Consider the following 12,787-nt stretch of genomic DNA (forward strand, 5'->3'; position numbering starts at 1 on the left):
TTCCCAGCAGCCCTCCTCCCAGATGGACAGTTTCTGCAACATGCCACACAGGGCAACCAGTTCAGGCTACTTCAAAGCCAAGGAGCTTTCCCCAGGAACATACTACCTCCAGTCACCTCTCTCTGGATCTAATTCTGCACCACTTAAGTCAATTAGAATTTTGCCACTGATTTCAGTGGGTGCAGGATCAGATCCTCTTACAGGGCAACATGGAAAGCCCACTGAAGTCAATGGAAATCTTTCTGCTGGTTTAGCTGGGATGTGTATCAGCATAGAGCAGAGATGGGGCATTGCAGAATTTGCTGATTGTGGCAGTACGGCACAGGGAGAGAGGCCATCTCTCAAGTAGGCAGGCCCCAAGACATTCAGGATTGTAGACTATATTCCATTGAGACATGAAGATAATACATCTATGCCACATTTAAAAAAAAAGTCATTTTTACGAACTTGAGACACGTCTAGTACCTTAGCCCCTGAAAAAACAAAGACCATCGAACACAAACTGAGATTGATTAAACCGGATGTTTATGATTCCTATATGTACGGTGTAGACATATATACAAATATATGGAATATTGTATACATAAACATACACAGCAGATACAGAGAATACTGCATACATGTATGGAAGAAGATGTACATGACCGGATAATCTTTATTTTTGTTTGGATTATACTTAGGGTCATTATTTCCTTCCCTTCATTTTTATTTACCATCATTCATTTATTTTATTTCACAGAATCATAGAAGATTAGGGTTGGAAGAGACCTCAGGAGGTTATCTAATCCAACCTCCTGCTCAAAGCAGGACCAACCCCAACTAAATCATCCCAGACAGGGCTTTGTCAAGCCTGACCTTAAAAACCTCTAAGGATGGAGGTTCCACCACCTCCCTAGGTAACCCATTCCGATGCTTCACCACCCTCCTAGTGAAAGTTTTTCCTAATATCCAACTCAGACCTCTCCCACTGCAACTTGAGACCACTGCTCCTTGTTCTGTCATCTGCCACCACTGAGAACAGCCGAGCTCCATCCTCTTTGGAACCCCCCTTCAGGTAGTTGAAGGCTGCTATCAAATCCCCCCTCACTCTTTTCTGCAGACTAAATAACCCCAGTTCCCTCAGCCTCCTCGTAAGTCATGTGCCCCAGCCCCCTAATCATTTTTGTTGTCCTCCATTGGACTCTCTCCAATTTGACCACATCCTTTCTGTGGTGGGGGACCCAAAACTGGACGCAATACTCCAGATGTGGCCTCACTAGTGCCAAATAAGGGGAATAATCACTTCCCTCCATCTGCTGGCAACGCTCCTACTAATGCAGCCCAGTATGCCATTAGCCTTCTTGGCAACAAGGGCACACTGCTGACTCATATCCAGCTTCTCGTCCACTGTAATCCCCAGGTCCTTTTCTGCAGAATTGCTGCTTAGCCAGTCAGTCCTCAGCCTGTAGCAGTGCATGGGATTCTTCCATCCTAAGTGCAGGACTCTGCACTTGCCCTTGTTGAACCTCATCAGATTTCTTTTGGCCCAATCCTCCAATTTGTCTAGGTCACTCTGGACCCTATCCCTACCCTCCAGCTTATCTACCTTTGCCCCTCGCTTACTGTCATCCGTGAACTTGCTGAGTTCAATCATTAAAGAAGATGTTGAACACAACCAACCCCTGGGGCACTCTGCTTGATATTGACTGCCAACTAGACAGAGCCATTGATCACTACCCATTGAGCCCAACGATCTAGCCAGCTTTTATCCACCTTATAGTCCATTCTTCCAATCCATACTACTTTAACTTGCTGGCAAGAACATTTTGGGAGACTGTATCAAAAGCTTTCCTAAAGTCAAGCTAGATTACATGCATCGCTTTCCCCATATCCACAGAGCCAGTTTTCTCATCATAGAAGGCAATCAGGTTGGTCAGGCATGACTTGCCCTTGGGGAATCCATGTACACTGTTCCTCATCATCTTCCTCTCCTCCAAGTGCTTCAAAATGGGTCCCTTGAGGACCCGCTCCATGATTTTTCTAGGGACTGAGGTGAGGCTGACCAGTCTATAGTTCCCCGGATTTTCCTTCTTCCCTTTTTTAAAGATGGGCACTATATTTGTCTGTCTTTCTCCAATCATCCGGGACCTCCCCCAGTCACCATCAGTTTTCAAAGATCATGGCCAATGGCTCTGCAATCACATCAGCCAACTCCCTCAGCACCCTTGAATGCAGTGCATCCAGCCGCATGGACTTGTGCATGTCCAGGTTTTCTAAATAGTCCCGAACGTGTTCTTTCACCACTGAGGGCTGCTCACCCCCTCCCCATAGGGTGCTGCGCAGTGCAGCCGTCTGGGAGCTGACCTTGTCTGCGAAGACCGAGGCAAAAAAAGTACTTCCGTTTTTCCACATCCTCTGTCACTAGGCTGCCTCCCCCCATTCAGTCAGGGTCCCACACTTCCCCTGACCACCTTCTTGTTGCCCTTCACATCCCTTCTTTCTCCTGCCATCCATCTCCACCCTCTGACAAACAGAGGCTAGGGACACCATTCCTTACCCATCCTGGCTAATAGCCATTCATGGAGGTTAAGTCCATTAATCTAGTTCTCTTTTAAACCCGGTTATAATCCTAGCCTTCCCAACCTCCTCAGGCAAGGAGTTCCACAGATCCCTTGCTAGCTGCAACTCCAATTGTGCTTTGGCCTTCCTGATTACACCTCTGCATGACTGAGCAATATTTTTTATACTCCTACCTAGTCATCTGCCCAAGTTGCCACTTCTTGTAAGCTTCCTTTTTGTGTTTAAGCTCACTGAAGATTTCTTTGTTAAGACAAGCTGCCATATTTGCTGTTCTTTCTGCACATCGGGATGGTTTGTTCCTGCACCCTCAATAAAGCTTCTTTAAAATACAGCCAGCTCTCCTGGACTCCTTTCCCCCTCATATTAGCCTCCCAGGGGATCCTGCCCATCAGTTCCCTGTGGGAGTCAGACTCTGCTTTTCTGAAGTCTAGGGTCCGTATTCTGCTGCTCTCCTTTCTTCCTTTTGTCAGGATCCTAACCTCAACCATCTCATGGTCACTGCTGCCCAGGTTGCCACCCACTTCTACTTCCCCTAGCAATTCTGTTTGTGAGCAGCAGGTCAAGAGGAGCATGGCCCCTAGTTGGTTCCTTCAGCACTTGCATCAGGAAGTTGTCCCCAACACTCTCCAAAAACTGCCTGGATTGTCCGTGCACTGCTGTATTGCTCTCCCAGCAGGTGTCAGGGTGATTGAAGTCCCCCATGAGAACCAGGGCCTGCGATCTGGAAACTTTTTAGTTGTCAGAAGAAAGCCTCGTCGACCTCCTCCTCCTGGTCTGTTGGGCTAGAGCAAACGCCCACCATGACATCACCCTTGTTGTTCTCGCCTTTAAACTTAACCCAAAGCCTGTTGAGAGTGTCTTTTCTCCAGTTTCATACTGGAGCTCTGAGCAATCAAACTGCTGTCTTACACACAGTGCAACTCTTCCACCTTTTCTCCCCTGCCTGTCCTTCCTGAACAATTTTTACCCATCCATGACAGTGCTCCAGTCATGCGAGTTACCCCACCAAGTCTCTGTTATTCATAGTTCCTTGACTGTGCCAGGACTTCCAATTCTTCCTGCTGGTTTCCCAGGCTTCTTGCGTTCGTGTACAGGCACCTAAGATGGCTAGCTGATGGCCCTGTTTTCTCAGTATGAATCAGGAGGCCTCCCCTGTTGCACCCTCCTCCTTGTGTTTCCTCCGGGTAACCCACTTCACCACTTACCTCAGGATTTAGGTCTCCATGCCCCAGCAAACCTAGTTTAAAGTCCTCCTGACTAGGTTAGCAAGCCTGCCTGAGAAGATGCTCTTCCCTCTCTTCATTAGGTGGATCCCATCTCTTCCTAGCAATCCTTCTTCCTGGAAGGACATCCCATGGTCAAAAGAATCCACAGCCTTCTCTCCGACACCACCTGTGAAACCACGCATTTATCTCCAGAATTCGATGGTCCCTATCTGGGCCTTTTCCTTCAACAGGGAGGATGGATGAGAACATGACTTGCACCTCAAACTCCTTTAGCCTTCTTTCCAGAGCCATGTAGTCTGCCCAAGGTCATTCCTGGCAGTGTCATTGGTGCCCACGTGGAGAAGTAGGAAAGCGTAGTAATCCAAGGGCTTGATCAGTCTCGGCAGATACTCGGTCACATCCTGAATTGTAGCTCCAGGCAAGTAGCACGCTTCCAGTTTCTCAGTCTGGCTGGCAGATGGATGACTCCGATCCCCTTAGGAAGGAGTCCCCGACCACCACCACCTGTCTCCTCCTCTTGAGTGGTGGTCGTGGAACCCCCATCCCGAGGACAATGCATCCCGTGCCTTCCGGTCAATGGGATCTCCTTTTGATCCCTTCCCTCAGATGAGCCTTCCAAACCATTCTCTATTGTAGTGCCTGTGCAAAGAGCCTGAAAACGGTTTCTTACTTCTATCAGCATTGGGGGTACCTGGTTTCTCCTCTTTCTTCTTCTGGAGGTCGCATGCTGCCAATTTTCTTCCCGTTCTGCACTTAACTTCCCCTTTAACAGCCATTTATTCCTCCCCACCGCCCCGCCAATACCATCTGCAATTTGGTCACTGAGGCCTGATACATTTCATACTTGGCTCTATTCAGTGTATGACATCTTTAATGATTTGTTTCAGAGTAGCAGCCGTGTTAGTCTGTATTCGCAAAAAGAAAAGGAGGACTTGTGGCACCTTAGAGACTAACAAATTTATTTGAGCATAAGCTTTCACGAGCTACAGCTCCCCACTGTATTTTCCACTGCATGCATCCAATGAAGTGAGCTGTAGCTCATGAAAGCTTATGCTCAAATAAATTTGTTAGTCTCTAAGGTGCCACAAGTACTCCTTTTCTTTTAATGATTTGGTTATTTTAAATTATCTAGTATTGATTTCTTGGTGGGTGGAGGGGGAGGAAAGTCAGAAACCAGCAATGAACCTGCCCAGCAGCTGCTACCCTGAGATATGATGGTTATACATGGAGCAGAAACCATCTGTGATCCAAGTCTTTCTTCTTCGTTGTTTTTTGGTGGTTCTTACGTTGTGGTCATTCACATTTTTTGCTGGAGGGGAATCAACTAACCTTGTGTTACTTGTGAAATCATTAGAACTGGTTGGGATTTTTCATTCTAAATATTTTTTCAATGAAAAATCATCCATTATTAAAAATAAAAATGTTCATCTTTACAAAATTTTTTAACTTTTTGATCAAAAATATCAGATTTCTTTATCTGTTTTTCAACTTATGCTTCCCCATCCTTTACTTTCAATTTTCCCCTTTTCCTCCCTTGATTCTTTTTTCCCCATTGACAACGAAAAAGGAAGAGTGGAGGAAAGTGAAAATGGAGAGACCAGGGAGAAAAACAACCCTCCCATCCCAAATCCCCATCCCCCCACAACCAGGGGTTTAATTTTTTCAGTTCCAAAATTTAAACTTTTTGAAATGAACATTTTTCAGTTTTATGTGAAACAGACTTAAGCACTTCTCAACCCGCTCTAGAAATTACTTTTGTCCCATACAAAGAGAAAAACAGAAAGTGGAGCGCAGACAAGAAAGATGTTCTTGGGGTTAAAACACAGGACTGGGACTCCGGAGGCCTGGGTTCTATTTCCGTATCTGGAACGGCCTCCTTGTTTGACCTTGGGCTAATTGCTTAGGCCTTGATTCAGCCAAGGATTCAAGCATATTAGTCTTTAAGTACATGCTGAAGTGTCATTACAGTTAAGCAGGTGCTTAAATGTTTTGATAAACTGAGGGCTGAAACTATCTCAGATTCCCTTTTGTAAATGGTGATCATATTACTTCCTTTGTCTGTCTTTGACTATGTCTATACTATCGTGGTAAGGCAACCTACGCTATGCAACTCCAGCTATGTTATTCACGTAGCTGGAGTCGATGTACCTTAGGTCGAGTTACCGCGGGGTCTACACCGTGTGGGGTCTATGGGTCGACTTACCTTACTCTTCTCGTCATGGGTAGAGTACAACTGGAGAGCGATCTGCAGTCGATTGGGCGGGTCTTTACTAGACCTGCTAAATCAACCGCCAGTGGATCGATCTCAGAGTGTCAATCCCTGCCGTAGTGTAGACCTGCCCGTACGTATTTAGACTGTACATTCTGTGGGGCAGGCTGTCCCTGATTCTGTGTATGTACAACGCCTAGCAGAATGGGGCCCCAATTAGTCTGACCGCTGCCATCGTACAAATAATAAATAAGTGGAACTGACAAGTTTCCATCACTACTGCTATGCTACGCTGCAGTTTTTCTGGAACCAGCCACTCAGGAATAGGCCAACGGCTTTAGAAAAAAATAACTCCATCACAGTGTCACACACAACCACACACCTCTTTGCCCTATTTCTGAAATTTGCAAACTTAATGCTTAATCCTATTTCCATTGAAGTCAATGGCAATTTCAGCACTGATTTCAAGGGGCGTTGGACCAGACCTTTCCTGCACAGAAAGCATTAACCAATGCAGTTTATTTTGCCTATAAACCATTGGCCCTGCATGCTCTCTTTTTATTGCTGTATCACCAAAACTTACTTTTATCACTGGGTTGGTGGTGACTTCATGACTAATGGAGAAAACATATGCATCGCACTTAAGGCGTGGGCAGAACACCAAAACCAAAAGCTTTCACCTTCGTTAACCATAATTAGATGTGGCATATCTTTAATCAACCCTATCTGTCCAATATTCACTTTATTAAGAAGTCCATCACGCCAGGCTGCATAATGCAAATGGCAAAGACAGTAAATTCATAATGGGTGCATAAGCAAGTGGAGGTATGGGATTTTTGTTTTAAAGGCCCCGCTTCAGGAAGAATCAATTTTGGGAATGGAAAATGAGGTAGATTAAATCAAGTTTGGAGATTTACTTTGCAAATGGTTGCTGCAAATGAGCCACTTCTAATAAAGGTTTTGTTCTAAAATGAAAGACTATTGGTGCATATGACAAATTTAGGCTAAGACACTGCAATCTAATATGCACACCTAAGACTCCTTGAACCCATGCAGAGCCCCCATTGAATTTTATGGAACTCCGGGCATGTGTACGGGGCCACTTGCCTAGATCAGTTGGCAGGCTCAGGGCCCAGTTCTGAATAAAAAGAGGAACTAGGCAGTTCTCGCTCATGCATAGTCCTAGGACCCTCAGCAACCTTTCCCATACGGAAGATGCTCTTCCCCACTTCACTTCTGTCCCTCAGCTTGCTGGTCAGTAGGCGAGGATGTTCTAACACTACCCTGCCTTGCAAGGATGTTGAGGGTGTCCATTAGCTTCAGGACCCTCAGTTTTGGGGTGTCCCACTTAAGGCACCCAGGATTCAGATTTTCAGGGTTGCTGAGCATCCAAGCCCTTCAGCTGGAGCTGCGGATACTCCTCCTTAGAAGTCAGACCCAAGCCGAGCACTCAAAAATGGAGACACCCAAAAAAATATCAGTGGCTGTTTTTGGAAATGTAGGTCTAAATTTCTACATGCCTCAGCTTCCCCATCAACTAAATAGGGAGAATACGGGGCTCCTAGGGAGGCTTGTGCCATTTCTGCACTGCCCTGAGTACAGGGGGCAGCATAGAGCCACCCCAGAAAGGGGTTATGCTCCTCTCTCAGTAGGCAGGGGAAGTGTGCAGTTTCCTTTAGACTCAGCTCTGCTTCCTCCCTTCCCTATTGTCAGAGGGACACCAAGACAGGCTCCCTGTAGCCTTCGTTCCCTGTCCTTCCCCACCCAGCACATCCCCCTGATCAGGAACAATCTGGGTTTTCATCAATTAATTCCTAGAAAGTATTTTCAGACCCTGGGATGTACATTGCTATATTACAGCATGGTGTTATTTTTTTTCCTTTCAAATTGCTTTAAAGGGGCTCTGTAACTTGAACCTGAATTTAAACAGCCGCTTTTCATGCACGCAAGACACAGTCCCCTATGCAATCACCCGATCTAACCCTTCCCTGTAATAGAATAATACAAGCTGTCACCTTGTTGCAGGAAAGCTTTCCTTTCGGACTGAGCCAGCTTGTCATGTTCCATTCACATGTGTTGTGTCACCCGTCGTCAGGAGGCACTGCCTTGCACGCAGACTTGCCACAACTCAACGCGGGGTTAGCAGCGTAACAGGCTAAAGCACAACATTTCAAAAACCAGGGCAGGACAGAAATGGAATGCTGCCGGCTCGTCTCACTGCGAGGACTCCCACGGACTGGGTAAGCCAAGCAGAAGCCAGCCCTGAAAGTGGAGATCGTGCAGCAATCAATCAAAAGGGATTTCCCTGGCCCCAGTTTTGAGTTTCAGCTGAGCTTTGCACCACCTTGGCATCCCCAGGCTCTGAACACGTGCAGTAGAGCAGCCCCATAAACTGCTCTTACGGCAGCTGCCATGAGTCAAGGCAGCTGCCCACAACAGCCTCATTCCTTCTTCTCCACTAGCCAGGACTCCGCCACATCCCTACAGCGGGCTGGGACAGGGCTCCTCTGCCAGCCTTACCGAGCCCAGGGAAGCCGCTCCATCAGCGAATTCCCAATTGGCTTTTTCCACCTTTTTTACATTCCCTGACACAGCTAGCATGCAGGAGCCGCACATAACCCAGACCTGGGACAATATCTGCAAAGGGATGAGCCTGTGACAAAAGTTTGGTTCCAGCTCCGAACAGCCTCAGAGTCAAGTTTATCGTTCACGTGTGAGTGACAAATTCTGCCTTCCTGCAGCTGGGCCTACAAAGTGCTTATGGCAGAGAGAGAGAGAGAGAGAGAGGAAATCCATTTTATCCCAACAAGACATTTCAACAACATGTTTTTTTGTTTGCTTTCCTCTAATTTTCTTTTAGATTTTTAGGGTTTCATCAAAATAACGGAAAGCCAAAGATCCGACTGTGGGGTTGCTGCTGAAAAACCCAAAAAAAACCCACCATCACTGAAGCCCCCCAAAACAAATAAACCCAAAACAGTTTGGGTTGTTTTGGTTTCGGGGGGGCGGGGAAAACCCAGCTTTTCAATGAAAATTGACATTTTCCCCATGAAAAATTCTTCAGTTGAAAAGTCATTTTCTGCTGAAAAAAATGTTTCAGTGGAAAATTTTCATGCAGTTTTAATCACTGGCCCCCCTGTTAGTGTAGCTAAAAGCGTGGTAGAGAACTATGCTTTTGGAGCTAAAGGAGGTGACTCCTAGTTCCTGTGGCGAGGGTTTAAAGTGGTAGATAGGTGGTGCATAGACAACGCACTGGCCGCTGCAAAAGGAAGAACCCCACCCAAAATGAAATTAAGAGGCAGCGGGTTTAAAAAAACAAACAAACCAAATGAAGTATTTCTTCATACAAACACACAGTCAACCTGTGGAACTCCTTGCCAGAGGATGTTGTGAAGGCCAAGACCGTAACAGAGCTCAAAAAAAGCACTAGATAAGTTCATGGAGGAAACGTCCATCGATGGCTATTAGCCAGGCTGGGCAGGGATGGTGTCCCTAGCCTCTGTTTGCCAGAAGCTGGGAATGGGCGACGGGGGATGGATCACTTGAGGATTACCTGTTCTGTTCATTCCTTCTGGGCCCTGGCATTGGCCACTGTTGGAAGACAGGATACTAGGCTAGATGGACCCTTGGTCTGACCCAGTATGGCCATTCTTACCCTCTGTGCTGTAGTTTGTATGATTGTCCATGCTGTCTGCAGCACCCGGATCCCTTACAAGGGACACTCAGATCTGGGATTCTGTCCCTGGCCTGTCTCTAATGTGTTTTTGCACAGGCTCAGGACAAACATTTATTGTGCAGCCTTGGACGGTCACTCACTGCAGTATCTTTCAATCAGTGCTTGCTGGGGGACACTCCTCTCAGGGTACATCTACACTGCACGCGAAAGTGTGATTGTAACTTTGATCTAGTTAGCACGGGTAAGAATAGCCGTAAGAAAATGTAGTGACCTGGGTTAGCAACCTCAGGATACAGAGCCAGGCTCCCCAGCTGGCTTGTACTCTGGTTGCTAGCCCATGCTGAACCCCACGCCACCATGTTTGCACTATTGTGACCCATTACCTGTGCTAGCTAAATTCAAGTCTACCCATGCTCCAATCACACTTTGACTTACAGAGTAACAGCCGTGTTAGTCTGTATTCGCAAAAAGAAAAGGAGGACTTGTGGCACCTTAGAGACTAACCAATTTATTTGAGCATAAGCTTTGTGCATCCGATGAAGTGAGCGGTAGCTCACGAAAGCTTATGCTCAAATAAATTGGTTAGTCTCTAAGGTGCCACAAGTACTCCTTTCACTTTGACTTACAGTGTAGACCCTCCATTGTACACGTGAGGCCCCACTGAAGTCAGAGTGGGTTAGCAGGCACCACCTTGCAACCTGGAAATTGGGCCTGCAGGCTTCAAATATTGAGGAACAGCTCCATGAAAAGCCTTTCAAGTACATTTTCCTCCTGCTCTTCATGCATAAGTCCCATAAACATTAATGAGAGTTCCGCATGTCCAGGAAGAATGAGAAGCAGCTGCCGTGTTGCCTGCTGAACATTAAGTGTAGTAACTAAAGAACTCCTCACGACTGGAATAGTATGTGCTAGAGAAATCAGAGTTCGCGACATAGTTTTCTAAGTGTACGGTGCCCACTAATACTTATCAAAGCGCTCTACACACAGCAGCTAATTAATCCCAACAAGCCCGCATTGCGAATGTAATAGAGTTATTGTTGAGGTCTTACAGATAGAGAAACAGAAATGCTATGTGGCCTGCCCCACGTCACAGAGGAAGTCAGTCTTAGAGCCAATATTAAAATCCAGGTGTTTGTTTTCAAGTCCTGTGCACACATCATAAGGAGCATGCACTGCTTAAATCCAAACAATTAGGGGCTTAGGCCATGAGGTCGGTTCTCTGCTTTGGGGTGAATTTCACCCTAAACAGCGTAAGCTACAGATAAAGTGGCTTATGCTGCCGGACTGTACTGCTTCCTCTCCTCTACAGAGGCAATTCCTACAAGAGGCACTCCTGTCTGTGAGCAAATCTCACACCCAGGGCCACATTAACTGGGCTGAACCCTGAGCTGGTGGACTTTTCTGTTGCTCTGGTTTTCGGCTTATGTTTATCATGGTGTTTATAGTTATCAGCATTATCTCCCAGCTTTGCAGTGCAGAAATGCAGAGTTGGGTGTTTACCAGCAGCGTACTCACCTCCTTGCATAGGATCAGAGGGCGTTTTTCAGTAAGGTCAGCTGTCAGAAGAAATGCTGAGTTACAGAATAGCACTGGCACGACCTTTCAAACCAGTAATTAAATATCCAAGCTGTCTGTGATGTCAATTATGGGGCTCATTTTCTGTGACATTAACTTTCTTGACTGTGGGGAAAAATATGCCTCTACGTAGGCTTGACCAATGGCTTTGAATTGAATAGAAAGTCTCCCCTTTCCTTCAGTGGGCTTAGGAGCCAGCTTTATATTTGAATACAGAGCTTTGTTTTTTATTATCTAGTTAGTCTGGGTAGCAAATAGAACTGGTACACTCTGAACTTTGTTCCTAATTCCAATCACACAGAAATTAGCGCAAGATAAGGAAGGAGATTTCGGAGATCCTGATTTCAAATACTGTCCCCCTTCAAACAAATGAACCTGCAGTCTCGGTCTGATCCTGCCGCATGCCCTTTCAATTAAGTCGTTTTGAATCAAAGCATCCATACGTGGAATTACAAGAAGAAAACTATAGCCTTATACCCGGTGGAGACAAGTTTTAAGTGAACAGCACTCAACACCTTATTAGGAGAAATGCACCTAAAAACTCCTCTAACAAGTCTTCTTACCCGTTTGGGGTTAGAACTGATTTAAGAGTATCAGACCTACCAGTGGCTCCTTCAAGCAAACCAGGTATATTCAGCAAAGCATCCAAGCATTTGCTCAACTCTGACTTCAGTGGGGTTTAAGCACATGCTTAAGTGTTTTGCAATATAGGGAAGCACTTTCGCACATGTATAAACGCTTTGCTGAATGGACACCACTGTTCGTTGTAAGTTACTGTTTACGTAGCGCTAGCTTGTCCACCTGTATTCACACTGGCGAGCGCTTTAAGAAACAGACCCATTGATGTCTTCCAAGTAAGCGCTCCCAAGCATAACTGAGAACTACCTCAGCATTAGGTTAACATGCAGTACAGTTTGCATTGTTTGAGGGTCTGGCTATAATAGAAATGTTACAGCTGCAGCACTAGCGTAAAACACTTGCTACAGCAACAAACGAGGCTCTTCTACCACTGTTGTAAATCCACCTCTCCGAGGGCAGGAGGATTGGAAGAATTCTCCCATCAACCTGGTGGTGTCTACACCGGAGCTTAAAATCAACTTAACTACATTGCATAGGGTGAGAAATTTTTCACAAGCCTGAGCGATGTAGTTAAGACAACTCAGCTTTTAGTATAGACCAGCCCTTACTTGCTATGACTGACAAAAATCAAACTCCCCCCGAGTTACATGCAATCCTGGATTCTAATGAGTGGCTCAAGCACCAGGCAGACAACCTTTCTTCTGAAGGGTTCTATTAATGTACCTCACAGCTTGTTCAACATTATTCTATGACAGCTTGATTGGAGATTACGTCTAGAGCTAGCTGGTGTAGGCCTTGTACGAACAACGAAAGAAAACAGAAGACAGACAAGACATTAGCCATGGATAAAGCATGAATTCAGAAGTGATCTTGTAAATAATATGTAGCTAATAGATAAAGAGTAACATGAGAGAAGCTTGGAGCTGCAGGTTTGTTTACTAGCGCACTGTAGCACATGGACAG

This window comes from Lepidochelys kempii, chromosome 26 (genome assembly GCF_965140265.1).
Source record: "Lepidochelys kempii isolate rLepKem1 chromosome 26, rLepKem1.hap2, whole genome shotgun sequence".
Classification (NCBI taxonomy): Eukaryota; Metazoa; Chordata; order Testudines; family Cheloniidae; genus Lepidochelys; species Lepidochelys kempii.